This window comes from Narcine bancroftii, chromosome 2 (genome assembly GCF_036971445.1).
Source record: "Narcine bancroftii isolate sNarBan1 chromosome 2, sNarBan1.hap1, whole genome shotgun sequence".
In the NCBI taxonomy this organism is placed as follows: domain Eukaryota; kingdom Metazoa; phylum Chordata; class Chondrichthyes; order Torpediniformes; family Narcinidae; genus Narcine; species Narcine bancroftii.
The window spans coordinates 331,045,845-331,073,310 of NC_091470.1; the positions used below are offsets into that span (position 1 = coordinate 331,045,845).

At 43.1% G+C, this 27,466-nt stretch overlaps 1 protein-coding gene and 1 long non-coding RNA gene across 5 annotated transcripts in view; one reads left to right on the forward strand and one right to left on the reverse strand.

The window, feature by feature from the left end:
* LOC138755667 (KAT8 regulatory NSL complex subunit 1-like) overlaps positions 1-27,466 on the forward strand; it is a 221,979-nt gene that overhangs the window by 11,907 nt on the left and 182,606 nt on the right. The window lies entirely within an intron of this gene.
* On the reverse strand, positions 277-26,964 carry LOC138755669 (uncharacterized). 3 transcript variants are annotated; one of them, XR_011352457.1, is made up of 4 exons: positions 26,684-26,964; positions 24,805-24,955; positions 22,599-22,997; positions 277-423 (listed from the first exon to the last, which is right to left on the reverse strand). It is a non-coding gene; the product is annotated as an uncharacterized lncRNA (long non-coding RNA). The 3 variants fall into 3 exon arrangements; XR_011352458.1 differs by lacking the exon at positions 277-423 and adding an exon at positions 8,489-8,951; XR_011352459.1 differs by lacking the exon at positions 24,805-24,955.

Consider the following 27,466-nt stretch of genomic DNA (forward strand, 5'->3'; position numbering starts at 1 on the left):
ATTGTCCAAAGTTACAGAAGGATATCAATAGTGCAACAAATTGAACATTGACTTAACCAAGATATTACAAAGTCGGAACAAAACATCCCTGTTCTATAATTTACAATTCCAATTATCCAAAATGGTTGGGACCTGGGCCTATGTCAGATAAACATTTTTTTTGGAGAATTGGTCATTTTATAAGGAGCAACAGATCACTTGTAACAGGTGCTTAAGCAACAACAAACAACAAGGGACGGCTTTTTAAGCATTACAATAATGTTTAATTCTCATCAAGTAAATGTTGACCACCGCTGATCACTGACGCCGGGGAGCTCGAGGTCCCCGCTGACGCCGGCAGACTGACGTCCACAGTCAGTTCGGCTCCGAAAAATTTTCAGATGAATGAGGCTTTCTGATTTGTTTTGGATATCTTCAATTTATCTGAAATTTAAAATCTTTTGGGTAAATGAGTATTTTGGAGAATCAGATTTTAAATAATCGGAGTTGTACTTTGTGTGTCCACTAACAAAGGCAAGCATTCTGCGTACTTCTTTCACCACCCTATCTTTTCTGTGCCTTTTCCGTAAATCAGATTTGGACTTGTGCACCAATGTTACCATTGTTTCTCAATACTCATGAAAATGTTCTTTCTACTTTTACCTAACCCCACCAAAATACATCACTTCAAAATTCAATTCAACCTACCAACTTAATGGCTACTCAGTGCCATTCTAAAACCAAAACTAACCCTCTTGACCATTAACAGCACTAATTTTCATGTTATCTCTGAATGTTGAAGAGTGAGAAAGTACTAAGGAACAGGCTTAAATTTTCTTTCCTGCAGCCATCAGGTTCCCAAATGAACCCCATGACATGGCTGTCATGCTGCCCATCATGCTAATTGATATCTCTTCTCATTGTAATACCACACTCTGTAAAATTGTACTCATGACACGGCTGTATGAATGTTAGAGACAAACTGCTATTCTGTTCGTAGAAGAACCCTTCTCTCTGTACTTGGTATTTTGTGATCAATAAACTGAAGACTGCAAGAAACTACAGAGTTGGGGAAACAGATGAGACCATCGCAGAAACCCACTCTCCTCCAGTCTATACTTTCTGCTGCCTTGGAAAAGCAGCTAACATATTCAGATATTATTTAAGATTAATTATTTAATCATATTCAAGAACAGTTTCTTTCCTACTTTTACCTGACTCTTGATTGAACCTCATACTAGTAAAATAATGTTGCCATTGCTCTGAATGAACAGATCTCTCAGTACTCTATACTTTGCTTCCAGTACTTTGAATGGATTGATTAGCTAGATTGCTTGTAAAATAAACTTTCTCACTGCAACAATCTTGAACTTGATCTGAAGACTTGTTAATTATAGCTTTTATACTCAGACCTCAGTTTTTTATGAATATTTAAAACAGCACAAAACCCAACTGCAATCACTAGCCACTTTCAGGTGCATTCTCCACCAAGCATGCGCCTGCAGAAGCGGATGGAGACCTGTGGAATGGTCATTCAGGTGCCAGCCCTGAAAGCGCTGTGCTGTCCACCTGAAAGGGACAGCTGCAGGAGAGGTACCTCAGAGCGCACTCTGGCTCCTGTCCCTTCGGGATGACGGGGCAGCCGGCGCGGGCCGTCATGGCAGGGGCGGGCGGCGGGGGACGTCAGGGCTGGGATGGCAGGCACGGGACTTCGGGGCAGAGGTGGCTGGGGCGGAAGAGGTGGCCAGTGCGGGGCGGCTGGCGGGGGACGTGGGAGGCGTCTCCTGCTCTTTCAGGTGGCCTCCCGACAGCCGCCTAGGCGGCTTCACATCGGGATATTCTGGCCACCTGAAAAAGCCTACTGTTAGGTTCTCATTTGAAAATAATCCTCCATCATAGAACATTACAACACCGAAACAGGACCCTTCGGCCTTTCTAGTCTGTGCTGAACCATTTTTTTTCACCAACCTATGCTGACGATTGATGTTTAAACTCTCACTTTCTAAGTGTAAATTAATCCTGTCCCTCAAGTTATTTCCAGTAATTTTTCTACCACTGATGTCAGAAAAACTGCCTTATCTATGCTGTACTTGAGTGGAGAAAAGTAACACCTTTGTTCTTTTGCACTCATCTGCCATGTGACTAGCGAGGATCTGACTCATCAGACTCTGTGGGTTTATCAAACTTTATGCTTTTGACATCTAATACTTTTTTAAAAATCTTATTGTACTTTGTAATTTCATCATCCCTACTAAGATCTCCATCTACCATGTCTTTGACCTCAGTAAAACATTATTTGAGGACCGCGTCACCCACGTCCACTGATTCAACACACGTCTTACTCCTTTGACTTCGATTGGGCCCTTTCCATTATTATACTCTTGAAGATTATGGAAAATATCAAGTTGTAGCGGGTTGCAGCGAAAAGACTGAGACAGCAGGCTGGGAGCTCAAGTATCACAACTGCTTTAATTTGAATTTCACGCTGCAGCTTTTAAGCCCGTCTCTGGTCCCTCTCCTAACGTTTTGGCACTTGCGTCACGATGATGCAAACGTGCATGCGCTCTTCTTGCCATCTTTCCTGCTCCTGCCCTGTTTATCGCACATGGCAAGAGAGGCGGGTTTGCCACTGCAAACGTGTTCGCCACACAACCCCCTCCCCCAGAACCAGCACTGATGGTCTCACAATGCGTCGAGGGTAAGGTGTGCTATTTCAGTGGCTGATGCTTATGTACCGGTGGGGGGGACCTGTACTGGTTGGGACAAGTCCAGATGGGTTGGTTTCATATGGTCCAGTGTAAATAACTCATTCTTGCCCCAATATCAAGAGTGAACCCGGATGTGTTTCTTTGCATGGTCCTTCATAAGGTAACTGAAGTGGAGTCCTTTGCGCGCCCCTTGGCAACAATACATGCTCACTGGAGGATGATTCGATGGTGGGGGGGGGGGGTAGTTGCAGGGCAGCTGATAATGTCACGATGGCAGCAGTGGTGCAAGGGAGCCGACTTTGTCCTGTAACCTCTCGAGGATGACTGCGGTGTCGGTGTCCTGATTGGTTGCTGGAGGGAGGAATATTATGGTCTCGCCATAGACTAGTTCGGCAGAGGAGGCTCCGAGGTAGTTCTTGGGTGCCGTGCATATTCCTAGGAGAACCCAGGGTAGTTCATCCACCCAGTTGGGGTTCTCGAGACATGCCATCACCGCAGATTTGAGGTGGCAATGGAAGCGCTGATGGCTTGAGGGTGGTAAGCTGTGGTGCAATGTAGCTGGGTACCCAAGAGCTTAGAGAGTTTTGTCCACAGGATGGAGGTAAACTGCACCCCCGGTTGGTCGTCATGTCTGCCGGGAGACCCAGGCAGTGAGGAAAGCCCTGGCGCAAGTTTCAGTGGAAGCATCCGAAATGGGTATGGCCTCTGGCCAACGAGTAAACTTGTCCACCACTGTGAGCAGGTAGCATGACCTTCAGGAGACTGGCAAGGGGCCCGACTATGTTGAGGTGGACGTGCTGGAACATGTGGGTGTGCCACTGAACCTCCATTGACTGGCAATCTGTGCAGGTTTGTGCCCACTCCGTGATCTGTTTACGCAGACCGTGCCAAACAAATTTTGAGGACGCCAGCCGCACTGTTGTGCGGATGGAGGGATGTGACAAACCGTGGATTATGTCAAAAACTGTTCTTCTCCATTGGACAGGGACCAACGGTTGGGGTTGGCCTGTGGAGATGTCGCAAAGAAGCATAGTGCCATTGGCATCAAGTGGGAGGTATTGGAGCTGCAATCCCATGATCGCAGTTCTGAAACCGAGCATCTCAGGGTCATCTTGTTGTGCACAAGCCAGATCGTTGTAGTCGATACCCTGTACCGTTGCATTGATTGCTGGCCTGGAGAGTGTGTTGGCAACAATGTTTTGTTTTCCTGATAGATGTCGAATAGTGGTGATGAATTCAGAGACATTGGATGTGCCTCTGCAGACAACAGGTCAGAGGACTTTGAGAAAGCAAAAGTGAACGGGTTGTGATCTGTGTATACAGTCAACGAATGCCCTTCCAGGAAGTAGCGGAAAAATTACGGATGGCCAGGTAGAAGACCAGTAGCTAGCTCCCTGTCAGTTCAGGCAGTTGCAGGTGGCGACTGAAAAAGGCTCGAACGTGCAGTTCCAGGACAGCGCCTGCTGCTGTGTTTGATGCATTGACTGTGAGGGCCGTAGGTACATCCATTTGTGGGTGGACTAGCATCATTGTATGGGCTAGGGCCTCTTTGATCTCGTCAAAAGCATTGTGAACCTTGTCCGTCCATGCGAGCTCCTTTGAGTCTGACATCAGAGTGAAAAGAGGGTGCATAATCTCTGCTGCTGGAGGGATGAACCTGTTGTAAAAAATTTACTATGCTCAGAACTCATGCGGGCCCTTTAGTGTTGTCGGCCTGGTGAACTGTCTTATGGCTTCTACTTTGTTGGGGGGGTGGGGTGGGGGTGGGGGGGTGATGCAATCTTTGGTAATTTTGTGGCCCAAAAAGTCTATTCCTGTGAGTCTGAACTGGCAATTTTCTGGGTTAATGGCGAAGCAGAACTGTGCGAGGCAGTTGAACAGTTGGCGCAGGTGTGTCATGTGCTCCTAGTGTGCTGCTGGCTACCAGGATGTCGTTGAGGTAGATGAAAAGGAATGGTAAGTCTCTGCCAACTGCAACCATAAGGCACTGGACAACATTTTTCAAGTCAAATGGCATGCAAAGGAATTCGAACAGGCCGAATGGAGTGATGATAACAGTCTTCTGGATATCATCCAGGTTCACGGGGATCTGGTGGTATCCCTGGATCAGGTTGACTTTCGAGAACAATTTTGCGCCATGGAGGTTTGCTGCAAAATCCTCGATATGAGGAATTGGGTTGTGGTTGGGCATTGTTGAGGCATCTGTAGTCCCCACAGGGTGTCCAGCTGCTGTTGGACTTGGCACCAAGCGGAGGGGTGAGCCTCACGGGCTATCGGAACAGCAAACAATGCCGAGCTCCTCCATGTGTCTAAACTCTTACTTGGTGAGGTTGAGTTTGTCTGGGGCCAGGCAGTGAGCCTGCAAATGCAATGGTGGGCCAGTAGTTGCGATGTGGTGTTCATGGCGGCAGTGAACTGGGGGCGCAGAATGGAGGGAAAATCAGCAAGGAGGTGGCTGTATTGGCCACGTGGATTCTTCACGAAAGCGAGCTGGGTTGACAGCTCGTTGGATGTGCCGAGGGGCACAGTCTGGAATGTCTCAGCATGGACTAGACGTCTGCTCTGTAGGTCCATGAGTAGGGAGTGTGCCCACAGGAAACCTGAGCCCAAATGAGGTTTATCCACTGAAGCCAGTGTGAAGGACCTACTGAAGGTAGTGTTGCTGAAACTTACAGGAGGTTTTTATGGCGGCATTGTTTGTTGGCAGTGCGCAGTGACAGGCTGTGGGGTTTTGTGCATGTCTCAAGTGCTGTAGTGGGTATGACACTTAACTCTGCCCTCGTGTCAATGAGGAACCTGTGACCTGAGATTCTGTCCCAGACATGGATAAGGCTGTTCGATTGGATAGCCGCCGCAGCCACTAACAGCGGCTGGCCCGTCGTTTCCCAGGAATGAGCAAGGCTGGTGGCACGTGCGTGCTGATGCACCCCAATGCTGATGGTAGAAGCACCATTTTGGATTGCATCTTTCTGCTGTCTGGCGGGGCGGGGCCTGCTCACATAGTGGACTGGATTTGGGCGTTGTCCTTGGCGGTGGCCACGTAATGCGGTTGACTGAGTTTATGGCTTCATGCTTGGAATGGCAGAGAACGTCTGCTTTTGCCATAACTTTGCGCTGGTCACCGAAATCTGCATCGGCCAAAAGGAGTCTGATGTTTTCAGGCATTTGTTCGAGGAATGCCTGCTCGAACATAAGGCAGGGCTTGTGCCCTTCCACCAGTGTGAGAATCTCGTCCATGAGGGCAGAAGAGGTCCTATCGCTTAGGTCATCCAAGTGAAGGAGCCTGGCATCCCTATCGCGTCGTGAGAGGCCATATGTGCTAATAAAGAGATTTTTAAGAGCCACGTATTTATCTTCCTCTGGTGGCTCCTGGATGAGATCATCAACCCATGAGGCAGCTTCCTGGTCAAGCGAGCTGAAGACGTAGAAGTATCTTGTCAATTCAGAGATTATCTGTTTGATCTGGAACTGGGCCTCTGCTTGGGCAAACCAAGTGGGGACCTTGTTCATCCAGAATGTTGGCAGCTTCAATATGATGGCGCCTATGGCTGCAAGTTCCATTGTGTTGAGTCTTCAGGACGTGGAGACTCGTCAGGGTCACCAATATAGCGGGTTGTGAGTGAGTGCAGTGAAAAGACTGAGACAACAGTCTGGGAGCTTGAGTATCACAACTGCTTTAATTTGAATTCTGCACTATAGCCTTTAAGCCCGACTCTTGTCCCGCCCCCAACGTTCTGGCACTTGCGTCACGAAGATACAAGCAAGTACATGCCCTTTGGTCTGGACCAGAAGTGAAGATCCCGTAATGCTATCTTTGCTGCGGCTGCCCTGTTGACTGCGTGTGTCAAGCAAGGCTGGTTCGCCGCTATAAACGTGCGTCGCCACAAAGTATATTATTTCGCATTGATATTTTGTTGGCCCATTTTTCTCTTCCTAATTTCTTTCTTAAGCACTCATCTATACTCTGTACTCCTGAAAATATTTACTTTGTTTCATTGCTTCCTTTTTTTTTATTTGTCCAACTCCCAATATCCCTCGACATCCAGGGTTCCATGGTATTGAGCAAATAATGAGAAGGATGTTGGGTTTTGGGTTGGGAATTTAACTTGTTAAAATTATGTGGGCTATTCCTAATGTACTTAACTCATCCCTTACATCCCTAAAATTAAGATTCTGGTACAGGAGAATTGCATTTAATTTGTCAGAGAATGAAAGGATTAAAAGCCACGTGCAGTTAGGCAGATGGGATTAATTAAAATTGACATTATGGTCTGCACATACATCATGATTTGAAGGGGATATTTCTGTGATATACTGTTCTATGTTCTCTCATTTCATTTTAAATTTTAATTTCTCCTTGATTAATTTGAAATTTATTGACATTTATAGGAGTAAGACTATTATTCTGAATTACAATTAAATAAATATTTTAACTGTTTAGATGTATCATGTGATTTCTTGAACAACAAAATTTATTTTTCGTGGCATTGTTTTAGAGGTTGACAAGTGGAACAGGAAACACAATGTGTTGAGCAGACGTTGAGGAGAATTTGAGAAGAAAATTGCGTGCACATTATTGGTAGTCCTTCGGTTTGAAGAAGACACTTAACTTTTGCTTTGCCACTCCCCCATCATCGCAGGACTTGACAAGTTGGGTTTTTTTCTGAGATGAATTGCACAATAGAAACCTGTTCATGATGGAATTTTAAGTGGAACAGCTGTTGCACAGGGGTAATCCCATTCTCTCAGCAGAAGTGACTTGATCCAGTGGCACAGACAACCATTATGGCTAGAGACCTCTCTTGCTGCAGTGGATAACCAGGACATCTTAGTGTCTTGTCATGCTATAGCGCTTCACAATGCCTGCTGGGCCTGGCTTCTTGACTGTTGGACCATAAATCTGTCTCTTCCGCTCAGGGCCAGACTTCACACGCTGGCATAGACAGATCCCCTACCTCAGTGAAGATCAAAGACCCATCGGCTATCCTCCCCTGGTTTAGCACATCTGCTGAGACAGTTTACCAGGTGTGGCCACTACGTGTGCTGCAGCTACTTGGAGCTGAGTGTTAGGTGGCGACCAAAGGTGGATGAATTGCCTAAAAAGGGCACAGCAAGCTCCTCCCCCCCTTACGTCCGTTTCCCCCCCTCCCCAGATACCCATTGACCCCCATGGACATTATCCTGAGCACATCATCCCGAGCCACAGCCATCCATCTTCAGGAGATTATTGGCAGAGATGAAAAGGTGTTGAATTTTTTCACTTGTGGAGGTGATTATCTGAAATGTCAACAGATCATTCTTTTGAACTTTGCATGTCATGTTGGAGGATGATGATTTAAAAAAAAATCTGCATTAAAATTCTGAATCTGCTTGTTTTTATCGAGTTTTTGTTTTACTATGTGGGCATTGTTGGCAATATCAGCTGTTAAACCCTAATTATTGCTGAGAGGGGGTGGAGAAGTTACCACCTTAAACTGGTGTAGTCTTTGTAAAAGTATTGTTGGGTTGGGAGTTCAGGAACTGAGACCTCGTTATTGACATTTCTGAAGTACAACATTATGCCAATTGGAAAGATGGATGCAGCGATGTTCCTATGCATCCATTTCCTTTGTTCTCTTGTATTCATGGTTAATTATTTTGATGAGAAGAGAGATGCAATAGCCAATTTCAAAGCACTGAAGTATTAGAAAAAGTGATAAACTGAATAAACAGTTTAGATGGCTCATTGACACTGGATTTGGAGAGGTTTCTTTAATAACATGTACATAAATACACACTTAATAAATAAGCACTTGCCTCCAAGTCCTTGCCCTGGCACACGGTGCCTAAAGCTGAAAAGCTACAAGGCACTGTGTTCATCTTTATTTGTGAAGGGATGGTGCCACAACTCTGGCCACTACCAATGAGGAAAATGAGAAACAAAAGGGAATCCCTTTTGGAGACACTGAATGTCTGTGGATTCACCTCCTGAATTCCCATAACTTCTATGGTTGCACATCCTCAAGTCTATTCTCGTGATGAATCTGAGCTCTTAGCTCCAAACACGCAATACGATTTGGAAACTGTTCACACCCAAGACTCTTGTTAATCATTGCTCGCCATGTTGAATCCCAGTCCAACTACTTGGTACCACAGGTGAGTCTCCAGCAGCCCGCAACTTGATGCGAATCATTCAGCCTCTAAGCCTCTTGCTGGTTTGCTGCTATGATCTCCTTCCGTGCAGGGTCCTGCAGGTGGTTTTTTCCCATTCTGCCCTGTGTCAGTCTGCTGATTCATGAGAGGTCAACAATGGCCACATAGTAAAACAAAAACAAACAATGGATAAAGAATGCAGATTCAGAATTTTTAAAAAATCATCATCATTATGGTCTTCCAACATTGGGTATTGCCAAGTATCTTGGGCACAGACCACCATGGGTTTGTTGATGTGAAAACAAAAGCACTGCCAGTCCCATACTACAGGCCATTTAAAACCTGAATGGGGTTGTTGGCATAATAACTGAGCAGTAGAATCCTGGGAAGGAGTACTGTGTCTCCACTCCCCACTTTCCTGTGACTGCACCAATGGCAACATTGCTGTTACAGCTGCTGTGGCAGCACCATCATGTTACTTTTGTTGTCAGTTTGAGAGAAGTCCCAGTTCTGCTTCATTCTTGCTTTTGGATATGTGAAAGAGTCGGTAAGATCTGTGGTTTACTGTAACCAAGCTCTGGTAATTAGGCAGATATGCAGGCCAGAATTGATTTTGTTCTGAGAGAGATTTAAATGCATAATTTTGTGACTCATTGTGAGATTTACCACACTGTGGATTCTGGGTACCCAACAGTACAATGGATATAATTTTCATTATGACAACCCCGGAGAAATCTGCAGGAAACAACATCAAACACTGTACCTTTTCTGATCTCTTTTAAATCTTTTCTTATTTATTGGAAGGGACTGGAACGTACTCAAACATAGCTGCCTGTTGAAAATTGTAACCATTATGTGTTTGTTTGCTTTGGGATTGATAATATTTAGCATGTCTACAATGGTCATAGAGTTATACAGCATGGAAGCAAGCCCCTCAGCCAATTTGTCCATTCCAACTAAGTTGACCACCCGTTAGTCCTGTTTACTTGGCTATGGCCTATATTCCCTCTAAACCTTTGCAATGTAGCTGCATTAGGCACACAGCGAGTGTAAGAACCAGAGTCGAAAGTGAGTTGAACCATCTGACTTTTATAAAACTCTCGCACGTGTTTAAATCCCTTTGAACCCTATGATGCTCGTGATTCCTGGGACCATCCTGCCATCAATGCTGTGGGCTTGCCCTGCTCCCGGAGCTCTCACAGTCATAGCTGCTGCGGACTTGCCTGCGACTCTGTAAGCCTATTCACCTGTTGCGTGGGCAAGCCGCCACACAATCCATGTACCTATTTCAATGCCTTTTTAATATTGTAAATGCACCAACCTCCCCGTCAGCTCATTACATATATTCATTTGAATGGAAAAAGTTGCTCCACAGATTCCTTTTAAATCTTTGCCCCCCTCACCATAAACCTATACCCTCTATTTTTACTCACCTCTACTCGGTGAAAAACACTGTTCCTCATGATTTTTTTAATCCCTCTGCCTCTTTCATTCTGGGAAAAACTGACTCCGTCTAATCATTCTCTCTTTATAGCTTGTTATCTAATCCAGGCAGCATTCCATGAATCTTCTCTGCACATTTTTCATCTCAAACACCAGAACTGAACTGCACACAATCCTCCCAGATGGTCTCACCCTATTGTGTACAGCTGTCAATGGTGGGGGGGGGAAGCAAATTTTGGTAATCAGAAATAAAAACAGAAAATATAAAACACTCAAAAGGTCAGGCAGCATGCTTGGAAAGGTGAAGCATTGATGTTTTGGGTGACTCTGTGGTTGCTTTTAGTGGAAAATGAGCATTTGGAATGGCAGTAAGAAACTACAGAATATGGAAACCAGTGTAAACGCATCACCCATTTTCTGTTCCCAAGGATTAGATTTTGCAAGTCCAATATTGCTTCACTCAATCCTACACAACTGGAGTGGAAGTAAATTCTCCTTGATCCCAAGGGACCAGTGAAAGAAAATTATAACAAAGCCTTTGATGTTCTATACAAATATAAAAATAAATCAATGTAGCGGTGGCTGCACTGCTCTTGCAATAACACACACAACCAGACGGGTTGAGCTCAGTGAGCAGACTAACTTATGGCAGTCTGCTGGAATCCACTTATACTCCCAGCCCGTACCTGGGTGAGAACCACGTTGGAGGGCGCTGATGTCACCTGGGCGTCACATGGTCCCCCAGCGTGGGTTTCTGTGCCCATGCTGGAAGGAAGGGAAACCCCTGACGGCACCAGTTTGGCCGGCTGCCTCGCCGCGTGGCTTACAAGTGGGGCCAGTTCGCCTGGCTTGTGGTGAGCCGCTACACAGCCTCTCTCCCCACTGCCCCCCCCCCCCCAGAACCAGCACCAATGTCCTTTTTTGCCAGGCAGCCTCACTTCTTGGGCTGGATAACAGCCAGGCTCAGTGGGATCAAGGTGTGGTGGTGAGTGAGCATGGCGGCCTTCGCTAGGGCGTCCTTGGTGGCCTCGAATGCGGTGCAGGCTTCTGGGTTCCAAGTGAGTGTCTTGTGCTTGGCTGCGATGAGGGTGAACAGCGGCTGCATGATGCATGCAGCTCCCGGGATGAAGCGGTTGTAAAAGTTGACCTTACCCGCGAACTCTTGCAGCCCCTTGAGGCTGTCCGGATGTGGGAACTCCCTGATAGCGGTGACCTTCGCAGCGGCGGGCGTGGCTCCTTCAGCCGTGATGGTATGGCCCAGGAACTGCATGGACTCCTGATCTTGCACGTAGGTGGGCATTGTGTTGCGCCCAGTCCTTGCTGGTGACAAGGATGTCATCCAAATAAATAAAGATGAAATCCAAGTCCCTTCCCACGGAGTCCATGAGGCGCTGGAAGGTCTGAGCGGCGTTCTTGAGCCCGAACGGCTTGCGCAGGAATTCGAGCAAGCCAAAGGGGGTGATGATGGCCTTCTTGGGTATGTCCTCAGGGTGCACTGGGTTCTGTTGATATCTGTGCACCAGGTCAACCTTGGAGAAGACCCTCGCACCGTGCAGGTTGGCTGTAAAGTCCTGGATGTGAGGGATGAGGTAACGGTCAGGAATGGTTGCCTCGTTGAGCTATCAATAGTCTTCGCAGGACCGCCAGCTGCCGGAGGCTTTTGGGACCAGGTGGAGGGGCAAGGCCCACGGGCTGTCGGACCGCCGAATGATCCCCAGCTCCAACAGGTGCGAAAGCTCCTCCTTCGCTACCTGGAGCTTGTCAGGCGGGAGCCGTCGTGCCTTGGTCCTTGGGTGGGGATGTGGTGGAACAGCCGTGGCGCGGCAAGGCAGTGGAGAACTGTGGCTTGAGGAGTGTTTGGAACTCGTCCAAGATCTGCTGGAACTCGTCTCTGGGCATACTGATCATGGTCATCTGCGGTTGCTCCGAGTGGGAGGCGTCAAGGCGAACGGCCGGAAGGTACAGGCGTTCACCAGGCACCTACCTCGAATGACCAACAGAAGCATTTGTGCGAGGAGGAAGTCTGCATCCAGGATGGCACTAGGGAGGGGTGAGACGGTGAACCTCCATGCGAAATTCTGTTGGCCGATCTGGAAGTGGACTGTCTTGTCCCCATACGTCCGGATTGCCGTTGCGTTGGCTGCATGGAGGGGAGGTTCACGAGGTTGGTTCCTGGATTCGATGGCCGTGGCCGGTATGACGCTGATCTGAGCTCCAGTGTCAATGAGGAACCGCCGGCCGCTGACTGAGTCCCGCAGGTAGAGGAGGCTGTGTCCTTGGCCAGCCGCCACAACCATTTAACAGCGACCAGTCTGTTCGTTTCCCGGAATGAGTAAGGCTGACGACACTTCCGAGCAGTGGCTTCCCAGTGCTGGTGGTAGAAGCAGAGGCATGAACGGATGCTGGGGCTTTGGTTATTCTCTTGGGGGCCCCTGCAGGGGCTGGGTGCTCTACCGCAGCGCTTAGGGCAGGCTTGGCGTGGTCGTGCCCGTGCCTCGTGACCTGGTGGACCACTGAGCTCTCCGGGAATCATGCGAGCCATAGCTCTTGGTCCTTCTGGGCGACTTTCCTCGGGTCAGTGAAGCTCTCCTGAACCAGCAGCGGGCGGATGTCCCCGGGCATATGTTTGTGGAAGATGCGCTTGAAAAGTGGGCAGTTGGTGTGCTCACCCATGAGCACGAGCATCTCGTCCATCAGTTCCATCGGGGACCTGTCCCCCAGGGCGACGAGGTGCAGCACCCGAGCGGCACACTGGTGTATGGATAGTCCGAGGGACCCGGTAAGCACTCGCCTGATGTCTCGTACTTCTCAAAAAATGGGCAGTTGCTGTGCTCACCTATGAGCACGAGCATCTCGTCCATCAGTTCCATCGGGGACCTGTCCCCCAGGGCGTCGAGGTGCAGCACCCGAGTGGCACGCTGGTGTCTGGATAGTCCGAGGGACCCGGTAAGCACTCGCTTGATGGTCTCGTACTTGTCCTCGGCGGGTGGGTGCTGAACAAGGTGCAAGATGCGTCTGGCGGTGGCCTGGTCCAGGGCAGTGACTACATGGTAGAATTTGGTCATGTCGGATGAAATCTGGCAGAGGTGAAACTGGGCCTCCGCGTGGAAGAACTAGGTATCTGGCTCCTGAACCCAGAATTCAGGCAGTTTTATGGCTATAGCGCTGATCCCAGGCTCGCTCATGATGGGTTCAAAGACATTTGAACCAGTCGGGTTCACCAATTGTAGTGACGGCTACACTCCTCCTGCAATAACACACACATCCAGACGGGTTGAGCTCAGTGAGCAGACTAGCTTATTGCAGGCTGCTGGGCTGCACTTATACTCCCAGCCCGGACCTGGCTGAGAACCGCGCTGGAGGGCACTGACGTCACCTAGGCGTCACGTGGTCCCCCAGTGCGGGTTTCTGAGCCCTGTGCTGGAAGGAAGGAAAACCCCCGATGGCGCCAGTTTGGCCAGCTGCCCCGCTGCGTGGCTTACAAGCAGGGCTGGTTCGTCTGCCTTATGGTGAGCCGCCACATATTATTGTTAAATAAGTAGTTGAATCATGGAGGTCTGTTTCTCAGCCTAGTGGTTCTGGCTCTGATACAGCTTTATCTCTTTTCCGACAGGTGTAGCTGAAATATTCTGTGTGTGGGGCGGTAGGTGATCTTCAATGATTTTGCAAGCTCTCTTTAGATTACAATCCTGGTAAATCCCATTGATGGCGGGATGGTGTGGCGGTGGGGGGGGGGAAGTGGTGGCAAGAGAGACCTCAGCGATGCTTTGCTGCTATAATGGTCCTGTGGAGTAACTTCTGATCTGATGCACTACTGCAACCGTACCACACTGATGCAGCAGGCCAGGGCACTCTCGATGGAGCTCCTGTAGAAAGTAGACAGGATGGTGGCTGGTAGCCTTGCCGTCCTCTATTTTTTCAGGAAATGCAGTTGTTGTTGCACCTTTCCTGACAACTGAGAAGTTTTGTGTCCAGGATAGGTCACTCTCCCTACTACCTTGGTTCTCCTGAAGTCTACAATGATCTCCTTTGTCTTGTCCACGTTGAGACTTGGGCTGTTATCCTTGCACCATTTCACGAGATTTTCCACCTCTTCTCTGTCATGTGCTTCATTGTTGTTGCTGATAATTCTAACCTGTGTTGTGTCATCTGCAAACTTGATGACTTTTGGAGTTGGATCTGGTGTTGCATTTGTGGGTCAGAAGCATGAACAAGAGTGAGCTGAGCACACATCCCTGATGTGCGCCATCGTTCAGCGTGATGGTGCTCATTGTTCTGCTGCCAATTCTGTCACACTGGTCTTTCTGTCAGGAAGTCCAGAATCCAGTGAGAGAGAGGGGCATTGGGTCCCAGTGAAGACAGATTTTCCACCAGCCTCTAGGGTATGATTTGTATTAAACGGTGAGCTGAAGTCAATGAACAGCAGCCTGGCGTATATAGCATCCCCTGCAAAGGCTTTCACTTTGCAGATGTAAGGTTAACTGAGACACAGTCTATTTTCTTGCATGACTACTTGAAATGAAATCCCATGGCAGTATTAAAGGGTAGAACAGGGAAGTATCCTTGACGGTCAGGCCAAAATCTGTCTCACTATCCATATGATGAAAATCATGATTAGAAATGTTATGTGGGCAAACTGTTTTTTGATTGTGATCATGTTTTAAGAAATTTTGGAAAAATGGATATTGTCTCAGGCTCAAACATGTTGTGCTAGTGCAAGCTTTTTTCTTCATTTCAAAGTTTACTTCTCTCCTTAAAGGGTCCATGGCAGTGGCACTTTGTATCTGTCACAGTAGTCCTCGGTTCATTGATTGAAAAAAGATTATATAGTATTCAATAAATACTGAAAATCTTAATTATTATTGATGAGAACTGGATTTGTTTGATTTTACAAGGAAGGAAGAGAAATGTATGCTGGCTCTAAAAAAGCTGTGCACCCAGAAAAAAGGTAAGCGCTTGAATGAAATGGAGAGAGTTGGATTGGAAAGTAAGCAACTTAAGTTAATTCTTTATTTGGTCTGAAATTTTTAACATCTATTGTGAGATATAATAGATAGTAGCTATGTGCATTTTCCCTAATTCAGCAAACCAGAGAAGAGTCCAAGCCAGGCTATTTTTGTTGATGGCATGAGATCCAGAGACAAATCTCTAATGGTTGGAAAGAAAGTGAGTGAATTGTGGAAAATATTGGAATCTATTATTACAGTCATGGTTCGGACACTTGGAGAAAATTAAAGGTTATTCAGCCAAGTCAACATTGTTTTTTGAAAAGCAAAATTGAGGACAGAAGATGGACTGGCTAATGTGAAAACAAAATGAGACAGAGTTGTTATAAGTCTTCATAAAGGATTTCTTTTTTTAATTTTCTCGGGTATCTTTGTCTGAGACTTGAATAAGGGTGTTTTTATCTTTGCTTGACCAAGGGTTCTGACCAGAAGGAAATGTTTATTGAACTGCTGAGTTCCTTTAGCAATTCTTTGCTTGAAATGTCTGACAGCTAAGTGTTTGGGTCTCAACTTTTTATGTAAATGAATGAATGCATTGAAAGTACAGTGCTGGATTGCCATTAATGCAAAGATTGATTGGAAAATAACTTGAGAAGAAGGTGGCTGCAAATAGATTTGTATTGGCTCCGGAATGGTCAAAGATCTACCAAATGACAGAAATAGTATGAAACGAGAATATTTGTCAGGATTGTGTTCTATGAATATCATAGTTCCATGTTCTTTTTAGTTAGACTGATAGAAAAAAGGATGAAAATTGAAGAGCAAGGCAGAAGCATTATTCTGCACAACTGTTTTTGGAATTCTCCATAGCTTCTTCACTGATCCTGAAGCTACATCTATGTCTGCAAAGTTTATTCCATCATACTTCTGACAAGCCTTTATCAATGGATAGGCTTCAGGTCTGTAGGTGAACCATTCAATGCATTCTTCATATTTCTTTCTGTTAAATATGCTGGTTTTAAAATTTGGATTCTGATCAGTAATCAGTGAAGGAATTTTGGAAATTAATGTGAGATAGTTTTGTGTTCTCTTGGTGTGGAAGTTCACCATTCGGATAATTTGTTTCATGAATGTCACCAACTATTCATTAGCCTAGAATGTTCTTTCTGTCTTGCTTTTAGTTGCCAGACACTGGTTCATGATTGGGAAGTTGTGAATAATGTGGAAATGACCCCAGAAATGCCTGAACTCTGAAGGAGTTCTACTCAATGTTAATGGGTTTTATCGATTTTCAGTAGGCTCTTTCACTGTAAAGGTGGAGAGTCTCTGCCCTTATGTCGGGATACTTAGCTCTCTGAATGCGCAGTGCCGGCTCCAAGGCACCAACTGCAATCCCTCTCGGGGAAGGATAATCGACGGAGCACAGCGCTCCTCCGCCTCACATGAGTGTACAGCCACCACAAGTGGCTGGTTAGGAGCGAGCTGATGACACTGTCAGCCAATGACCCATCTTCCCCCCTCTCTCTCACCCACTCACCCCTCTCCCTCCATAACCCACCTCAGTGACGGGTGGCTGGCAGTGGAGCCATCAGGGCAGGGGCAGCTGGTGAGGATCATTAGGGCAGGGGTGGCTCACAAGGGCTGTCGGGGATGGGGGGGGTGGCCATCAGGGGGTGGCTGGTGCAGGCTGTAACAGCCCTTCCGACTGCTCTGGCACCTCACTGGTGTGCTCTGGCCTTTGGGGCCGCTCGTCAGCTGTTCATAATGCAGCAGAGCAATGGCAGTCTTCCCTACCCATAATCTGCCATGCAACTGGAACTGTTCTGGGAAACACAGCAGTTCCAGCTGCGTGGGTGATTATGAGTAGGGAAGACAGCCATTGCTGGGCCGTGTATTTATGACGGCTGGTGCTATGGCACCAGTCACCCTGCCTCCATCAGATTCAGAGGGCGCTATTAGGCGCTGCTCAACATGAATGCGACGGAGGAGCAGCCTTTTACGGCTGCTCTATGAAAGGTAAGTTTATTTTTTCCCTCCGCACTTAGAGCTGGCCTCCAGGAGGAGGCTTAGCATTAAAGGGCCAAGTGAGAGCCCTGTCCAACACATTCATATGCAGAACATTTTACAAATGTCTGAAGTTCAAGAATGTTTGCTTTGCCAAGATCCTCTAAAATTACGTGAAAGTTGCTGACTTAAGGTTGCAGTTTAATAGAGCAAAGCCTTCATCAAAATGTTGCTGAGAGGTGTGAAACACAAAAGTTTCAGATACTGTGATTTGCAATAAAAAAACAGAAATACTGGTCTAGCAGCAACTGTAGGAGGTAAAGATATGTTCCCGATGTTTCAGGCCTGAGCCCTCTGGAAGCTGCTAGACCTGCTGAGTTCCTAAATTTTTTCTGTGTTTTTTCTATCAAAATGCTGCTATCTATTGAGAAATAAACTGCTGCAACAAGTCGTTGAATTTAGATTTTTTGGGGGTTTGAATTACCTGCACTCTCACATCCCAGGTAGAAGTTTTCAGTGATAGCATTAGTAAATCTTGAAAGAGCACATTGTTTTGGTGTCAATTTTTTTATGCAGCTTTGAAGGATTGTTGTATTGTTAGCAGTATCATCTCTTCAAATGAGACTTCAAATTGTAATTTAATCTGCTGAAGATTTGAATGTTACCATGGTTACAGGAAAATGTATTCCTTGTCCAATGCCATCAGAACAATCTTAGCAAATTCACCTTTCTGGGAACTTACTGTGAATGGAAACATGACATCTGACAAAAATAGTAATGCTGGTTTTTCAGAAGGAAATTTGTTGTCTACAGGTGTGATGCAGGGTGCATGTAGATATGTTTGGAGCTACATGATCTTCATCATTCAGACATTTTTTTAGAATTTTTTTGGAACCTCACTTGTGACATGGTCATTTACTACTTGTGCATTGTTTTCTGTCAAGTTTATTTTTTTGTCCACGTTAAATGTGAGAAACATTTTTGTGGTTTCAGTAATTGTTTTAAATTTTCCTGTGAAATTTTGTTCATTGAACATTGCTTTTCATTATTAACATAGAGTTTGATAAGATTTGATGTGGTCTGATACTGTTTGATCTTTCTGGACTGTGCAACCTGAGCAGTGGACAAATGGGATTGTTCTTAAATTAACAGAACATTTGTCTATCAGCTCCTTATTTGTTTCCCTTGATTTTTGAAAATTATTTCATGGAGCAATTTACATTGAAGTGGAGTTGGCACCATCATTTGGTATATAACAAGCTTATGCACAAGTAAGGAATGCTGTGAATTGTACAGGTCAATCTATTATTTGGAGGAAATAAAAGCCGGTCAGACAGGCCTTTGGGCTCATTAAGCAACTGAAAATTCTTCAATCCTTTTGCTATTTACCCACAGTCCCTTTTTAAAAAAAATACACAAAATCATAGTTCAGTTTTAAATGATTGTTCACTTGAAACTATGTCCCCTTATTAGAGTCTCCATTTGTTAAAACACCTCAGTATCTCCTCTGTCATATCTCTGATGATTTTGTTTGTTTCACAAGAACACCCCTTATTCTTCTAAAGTCCAAAAGAATTCAGATCCAGCTTATTTCACTGTTCATGCTGGCCAGGATTTTTCTTAATGAACTTTTTGTGGACTACCTCCAATGTGACTAAACCTTTTTTGTAATTTATTTATCGCACTATGAACCATATCAACCAAAATATTTATAGATGTATCTCTTTAAATATGCACAGTGACATTTTCTCTCTTTTCTCCCCCATCCCTGACTAAAACCTTTCTTAAACAAAGAATCAAATCTCTGCAATTATTCCAGATGCAGTCTTACCAGCACTTTGTACAATTATAACAAGATTTCTTTATTTCTAAGCTTCAACTTGCCTCAAATCAAGGCCAATGTCTGATAGGCCTTGTTAAATATCTACTGGATCTGCATGATAAATTGTGCATGGGAACAGCTAAATCCCTCTGTTCTTGATTGTAATCTCTTTTAGATAATAGCTTGCCTTTTGATTGCTTCTACTAAAGTTCATGGCTTAAAATTTTTCACGAATTACACATCATCTGTTCCAACAGGCATTTATTTACCTGTAGCATCATGAGGGTATTGAAAAATATTTTGAAAAAGTAGTGAAATTTAATTAAACTGTTAAAAGGGTTATAGAATGCCTTCACATATGTTAAAGATAGCAAATTAACTTTACTTGATTTGAGGAGAAAAATATGCAAAATAATTGAATTTTGCTGCTGTCTTTCACTGAAATACCTAAATAGAATTGCTGAGCCTGCCAAGAGCTAGTTGAAACTGATGTAGTTCAACAGCCAAATCAAAATGACAGCACCTATTACTTTAGTTTGGCAAATAGCTCTCAGAAAATATTATTTGTCCAATAACATAAAAAGGTGTGTACTTCCTCTTGTGTTTAATTAATTCAGAATACTTGCAGGTTTTCAATTCTCTGCACTTTTTGGGACCAAACATTGAATTAATACAGTATACAAGTGGCTCCCACAACACTCTAGTGCTGCATTACTGTGCCAGCCTAGATTCTCCTCAACATGAACTTAACTGAAGTGGGATTTGAATGCAAAATATCTTAATGGTATCTATCCATTGAGCCTATTTGCATTCCCTTGGATTTCCTGTTAAGTACAGGATGTTTAACTTGTGTCCCTTTGTTTAGATCTCCTTTCCAGCCAACTGAAGCTTGACTTGAAGCTTGGACTTGATTGTTCCTAATTCAATTCCATACACAATTGAGCAAATGCAGCTTGGGAAATTGGTTTAAAAAATGGTTCATTTAATTTTTAAATATGATCCCAATCTTGTTCCTCACCTCGTTTGGAGAGTGTGGGGGATAAAATAATAACTGTTTCCTCTGGTAATTATGTGTGAGGTCTGAAATAATTGTCATTTAAGTACCATTACGAAAGAAGTGAGCTATTTTTCTCTAGGTTTGTAAAGCACCAAATCTTGAAGATCCATGGTCTAGTCAGAAAGATGTACTGAATTTGCTGCTTTTAGAGTTGCAAGAATTGGACTAGATGCCTTGAATCACCATAATTGCTGTGACTTCTATTCGTGTTTGTTTTCAGCAAATCTTGTTTTTAAGTCTTTCAATTTGTTGTGGGACAGTAATGACACCAGGATCAGATTCAGAATTGATAGATTTCTAGATGGGGGCATATCTTGCTTGATTTATGTGCCTGCAGACTCATTCCTCCCCTCCCCCCTCCTCATGTCACTTCAAGATCATGAAAGTCCAGTCTCATTGTTATGAAGCACTTAAGAGTTTGTACATACTTACAGTGACCATGTGGGTTTCCCTAGGATCCCCCAGTTTCTTCATAGTTTCAAAGATTTGTGAGTAGATTACTTGTAAATTGTAAGTTGCCCCAACTATTGGTTGTTTGGCACATGATTGATGGGTATATGTGAGAGAATAAGTTAAATAGGTGGATGAAAAGTGAGAAAATATGACAACAACAAGGTGGCCTTCTTGGAAAAGGGTCTTCCAAGGATGCAAGGAGAACGCTAAACCACATCCAGAGAATGTGGCAATTTGAAAATTTGATACGCAAAGAAAAATAATGAATAGCTTTAAAAGCATCCCTAATTTGCAACATTTTAGAAAAGTTGAATAAAGCTGAAGTAATTGCTGATGAAATGAAAATGTGTGCCACGATGGAGGCTCAAGAAGGTTATCAAATTTACAATGGGATCTGGATACGATAACAAACTAGGTGAGGGAATAGCAGATTCAGTTCAACTTGAAGTGAGAGGTGCTGCAATTGAGTAAACCAAACCAGGGCAGTACAGGTATGTAATCATTTATGCAAAAAACTTTGGAATTTTTCAGATAATAGTAATAGCACTAGCACTGACTTCAGATTAGCGCAAAACAAAGACACACTCCAACTAGAAGGGTCTCTGGATGGGGTGGGGGGTTTACTGCGGTGCTGTTGGTGTTTCGGAGGACTGGCAGGGGTGGTTAGGAGTTGTTGGGGACCGGCGGCCATCTGCATTGAAGAAGTTGCCTTGGGCTCCTGGGCAGGAGCAGGGACTGCAGTCAGGGACCAGCGGTGGCGGTTGGGAGGTGTTGGGTGCTGGCAGCCGTCTGCATCAAGAAGTTGACTCAGGGTCCCAGGCAGGAGCGGGGACCTCAGACTCCCAGCACTTCTGACTTGTAGGAGCACTGAAATACAGTGCTGGACGAGGGTGGTCACGTCGGTCGTGTTTGGTGCCAAACGTGAGCTTTGGTGTGCAGATGACATCCATAGAAAAAATGTTTGGTTTTCAGAGGTTTCTGTTTTCAGAATTTTGGATAAAAGATTATGTACCTGTATTTAATAACAGGGTCCAAAATATAGTTATGGACTAGAGCAGCTATTTTCAACCTTTTTTCAGCTATGACCCCTAAGGACTCTGCTCAAAGTTTATGGGCCCCCATCTCTGTGAATCAGTGAAGTTTTGGATTCTTGTGTATTTCTCTCCTACCTATGATATAAAATATGTTAAAATATTTGTTATTATGAAAAGAAAAAAAGACTTTTACTTTAATATGCTGTGACCCCCTAGTGGAGCCTTAGGATCCCTGTTGAGAATGGCTGGAGTAGAGGAACCTCAAGGTGCAGTTACATAACTCATTAAAGATGGTGGACAGAGGAATGAAGAGAGTATTTGGAACGTATGCCTTCATCGGTTAGGATGCCGAACACAAGTGCTGGGAAGTCGTGTTGAAGTTGAATAAGACTTTGCTGAGCCCAAACTTGGAATTTTGTGTGCAGTTTTGATTGCCCAGCAGAAAGTGTACCGAAGAGGTTTACAAAGTTGTTGCCAGGGTTAGGGAAGTTGAGTTATCGTGAAAGACGAGAAAAGTTTGACCCGTTTTCCTTGGAGCATAAGAGTTTGAGAGGGGAACTTGTTGAAGTCTATAAAACATGAAGAGCATAGATGAGGTGAATAATGAGTCTGTTTTCTTGAGTCGGAGAATGTAAGACAAGAGTACACAATGATAAGGTTAGTGGCTGGGATTTGGAAAGGACATGAGGAGACAGTTCTTCACTTAGAATGTGTTGCCATGCAAAGTGGTGGAGAAAGGTAAATTAACTTACTTTTATAAACTTGGATAATTATATGAATGGGAGTGGCTTGGAAGGCTACATGCATAATAAAGGAAAGTGTGACAAAAGCAGAAAAGCACAGACAAGCTGAACCTGTGGGTCTGTTTTCTGTGCTGGATGATTCCTTGACCAATGAATTAAAAAATGTATACTTTTTAAATGTTAATAAATTAACAGTACGTAATATATCTTGCAAAATTTTCAGCTAATGCAAAGCACTTTATGTAACAGTAACACTTTTTCCCTCTCGTCCACATACCTGCCATCTCCACCAAGAATGTCAAGAGTTCCTTCCCCTTCCACAGATGCTGCTCAACATGCTGAGATCCTCCAGCAGTTTTGTTTTTTGATTTGGATTAAAATTTTTGTGGTCTCAGATTCAGTGATAAGTCTCACTTGCTGCACAGTCCAAAATGAATTTTATTTTATTGTTCCTGCTGCCACCCATCCTCCTTATACATGTTCAGCACCAGAAGGAATTGACAAATACGTGTATCACATTTCATATTTGTCAGTAAGTCTGGATATTTGAATGTGCACGCACTGAAGCCCCAGACTTCCAACTAATTGTTTAAATTGTGAATGACTGGGGTTTTCTTTTGAACATGAGCAAGGGTGATGCAGTGTCTCTTTGTAAAAGCTGTTATTCACTTGGCCTCTGTATAGGTGAGGAATAAAGACAAAACATAAAGAGCATGAATTTGTTAATTTTTGATAGTTGTTCAAGCATGTTTTTACATTTGGAATATATAGTTTATTTTCAAATAGTAACTTCCACCTCTGAAGGGTGAGGTTATTTCTTATGAAAGATGTTGGTTGTGGAACAATTATGAAATACCACTGCCAAGATTCACTGCATTGTTCGCAAGAGCTACTTTGTGACAATTTTCCTGCAATATATTTACAGGATCAAACTTCTTTGTCAGGCATGTTATAATTTGTCTCGTGGCAAGTTTTTAACATTTATCTGTGAATTTTACTCCATTGAATAACAGAATGTGTGAATTTTTCATTTCCACTGACTGCAGAAAATAGACACTAAAGCAGCAGTGTTATTTGCAAGTGGAAAGTATTTGAGCTTTCTATGGGTAGGATGAAAGAATGGTTGTGGTTGTAATTTGAGAATTGATAGTGTTCTACAATTTTGTGCTGAAATATGCATAATTCCATAACATTAACTTTTTGTGCTGTGTACTGCATTTTCCAACCTGACAAACTGGATTTCAGAATTCTCTATATATCATTTTCATGTTCAAATGGCAGGAAGTACAATTAAGTGGTCTATTAAAAATAGCTCAGAGAGGGAGTGTCATCCTGACTTTGTGAGAATGGGTTATGCTGATCAATTGAAAGAAAATCCCAAAATTGAGACGATTCTACTTGGATCATCTAACTTTCTGGTGGTGTTTTGTTGCAGTGAAGATGAAGAACAACAGATGATGGCAATCTGAAGTGAAAAAAAATAGAAAATGCTGAAATACAGCATTGTGGTGAGGTGTCTTTATAGTAATTCAAGCATTTTCTATTTTAATTTCAGATCTTGTTTTTTTTTCCCCACTGATTTGTATGATTTGCTGAATTCCTTCACTTCATTGCTTAAGCCTGCACATTGAGAGAAAAAATGAGTTGTTTCAAGATTTTAAAAGTAGGCATCCTTCAGAATCTGAGAGTGTGAATGAACTCGCAAAATAACAGGCTCATTAAAATTTTGGTTTGCTTTATTTGATTTTGATGGGATGAAAAGCAAGTTCAAGTGATTTTATCCCCCCTTGGTGAAAATGTGTTTGTATTTGGATCAAAGGATACTCGTGCTTGTAGAGAAACAATTTTTTATATTCCAGTCACAATCAGAAATTATTGTCATTAGCAAGTCACATGCGCCATCATCACAGAGAAAACATATTAACAACCTTACCACAAAAAGTAAAAGTAAGGCAATGTCTGTGGTTCATTAAGGAATCTGATGATGGCACAATGAACCATGCACTATGAAGATAATTATTTGACTAATTTTGAGGGGTAAACATTTTAAACTGCTAAAATGTTTAAAAGCAGTTACTGCTGCTTGCTTCATAAAAAGCACCTGATCTTTAAAGTTTTAAATAGGGGTGATCATTAATATAAATGGCCTAACAATGCAACAATATTCGTGAATATTTTGTCTCAGGTCAACAATTGATGAAATTTCAGATGCTGTTGGGAGAGGCTCAGTAGTTGAATGTATTGCTGTTCCATGTTCATTTTGTGAAGCAACAGGTACCACCAGACCACAGAAAAATGTTTGAATGAGCAGTTAGATTTGTCAGTAATTGAGAAATAGAACCAGGAGTCAGCCATCTGGCCTGTCGAGCCTGCTCTGCAATTTAATAAGATCATAGCTGATCTGGCCATGGAGTCAACTCTACCTGTTCCCCATGACACTTCCCTTCATATGCAAAAAATCAATAAAACTGTATCTTGTATACTTAATGATGCAGCTTCTGCTGCTTCCTTCGACAGAAAGCTCCACAGATCCATTACTCTGGGAAAAGGAGTTCCTCCTCATCTTTATCCTCAATCTGCACCCCGGGATCTTGAGGCTGTGTTCCTTGGTCCTTGTGCACATTTCAGTGCTCCCTGTGGAAAATAGTTGTGTTGCATTGATGCTTTATTGAAAGGTGGATTTGAAAACTTAAAAAGAATGGAGATTTAGCTTTATCAAATTTTAGGTTTTATTATTGGGAAGTCAATATATGGATATCTTTGGAATCTAATTATATTACAACATTTTCTCTCATTTCTCTTCTTGGATCCTCGTTTCCTATTATCGCTAAATAAATTAATTAATAATCTGCTCGTTAAAAATACAATTTAGAATAATTTGGTTTAATGAGATTTTCTCTCTCTAGTCCTATTTTTTAAAATTATTTCTTTAAACCTTCCATGTTTGATGTAATTTTTAAAGAATGGTATAGATTGGGCATTAAATGTTTTAAAGATTTATTTCTTTTGGGGAGTTTTGCTTCCTTTGAACAACTTTCAGTTAAATATGGTCTACCAAATATTAATTTTTTCATTATCTATAAATTAGATTTTTAAGATCTCAATTATATACATTTCCTAAGAGGAAGAATTTAATTGATGTAATTGATGTAATTTTTAATTTATAACCTTTCTTTAATGGTTCAATATGTAACATTTATGATATGCTGGGAATAAGAGTGGCTCCCTCAGATAAAATTTAAAAAAAAAGCCTGGGAACAGGACTACAACTTTTAATTTCTGAAGAAACTTGGAATGTAATTTTCAAATTGCCTAATACCTCCTCTTTATGTGCCCGCCACTCCTAGAATTTAAAGTAACATGTCCAAAGTCAAACTATCTTGTTTTTAAGTGGATGTATCTCATTGAAAAATGGAGATGGTTCATTAATTCATATGTTCTGGTCATGCTGGAATTTTAAGAAATATTGGATTGAAATATTTCAAACTTTCTTTGCACTTTTTAAAGTTAATTTTAAACCAAATCCCTTAACTGCTTTATTTGGTATCGCTGGAGAGAGTGACATGATGTTAGCAACATCTGAACTACAAATATTAGCTTTTATTTCTCTTATGGCTTGGTGGGTGGTGTTGCTCTGATTGGAGGGATGTTACCCTGCCTAACCATTCTCAATGGCTATGTGAAGTCTTGTCATGTTTAAACTTAGAGAAGATTAGATCTTAATTTCCAATTTGAATGTAAATTTTTTAACGCTGTGGACCCTTACGATTTTATAAATATGAAGGTAGAAATGTTGACTAATTAGGTAATTTATCACTCTGATAAGAATTCTGTCTTTCTTTTTTTGGCCAAACATCTTTCTTGGTAGTGGGTTTAGATTTTCCTTTTTTTAAAAAATTATAAAATATCAATACAATATTATCTGTTTGATTAAATGTGGAATGATATGATTTAAGTGTAATGTATCTTTATGAATTTTAACTTGCATAAATTTCAATGTTAATAAAAAAATATTGAGAAGGCTTGGGAATATGCAGGTGAGAGAGGAGTGGTATACATTGAATCATGAGGAAAGTTGAAATTTATCATCCAGACTTCATCCATAAGAATCCCATTATTGAAAACTGCTCTTGCTGGTAATCACCTTGGTACTTTATTTTATATTTTCACAGATTCTAATATTTGGCTATTTAATAAATAATTCCTCAACAATTAATTATGCTCTGTTCAAGTATCTCAGATCTAGGTTTGAACAATGATTGCCAGGGAGTTAGAAATCATTGAAATGGAGAAAAGTACAGCATAGAAACAATCCCTTTGGCTCACCATTGACTCTGAAACCAGATTTAAAATAATTTTTACCTTAACATGATTTATGTCCAACTAATCCCTCCCTGTTCGTGTCTGTCAAATGCCTCTTAAATGTTGCTATTGTATTTGTTTCAATGACTTCATCTGGCAGCAAGTTCCAGGCACCGACGTTCTGTGAATGCACATTACAAAAAAAATTGCTTCACCAATCTTGTCAAACTTTCTCCCCTTTAACTTTATGCTTTCCAACATTTGCCATTTACATCTTGGATGACAATAGACTAGGGGTGGGTAAAACACTTCTTGCGAGCCACATGCGACTCTGACATGTAATCGTGACTCGCAGAAATCTGTCAGCTGTGACAGGAATTGTACAAGCAGGTGCTCACAATGGCAGTTTTAGTGGGCGTGGCTTGTGATCACTTGACTGTGGCTGTGTTGCCGGCAGTGAAGTTAGTGGAGTGTAAATGTGATCCAGGTCACCTGCCCACTGAGCTCCTGATGCCCTGGCCCCCCTCACATTGTACTCTAATGAAGTTTGTGAAGTCGAACCATCATGCAATCCTTACAAATCAACACTAGACTGAGCTAATTCGTACAGCTTTGACAACATATCAGCTGGATTTTCATTGACTTGGAGTCAAGATTTTGAAAATATTTGATATGTATATATGTACTTTTTGATTATTGAAGCTAATACAAATGAGCAGTTTAAAAACTAGAAACATGAATAAATATTATTACATACATGTATTTCTTAATATTTATGTAAAAGTTTTGTAACAAAATGTGGATGTCAGAGTAAAAACACGTAATATATCTGAAGTTTATCTT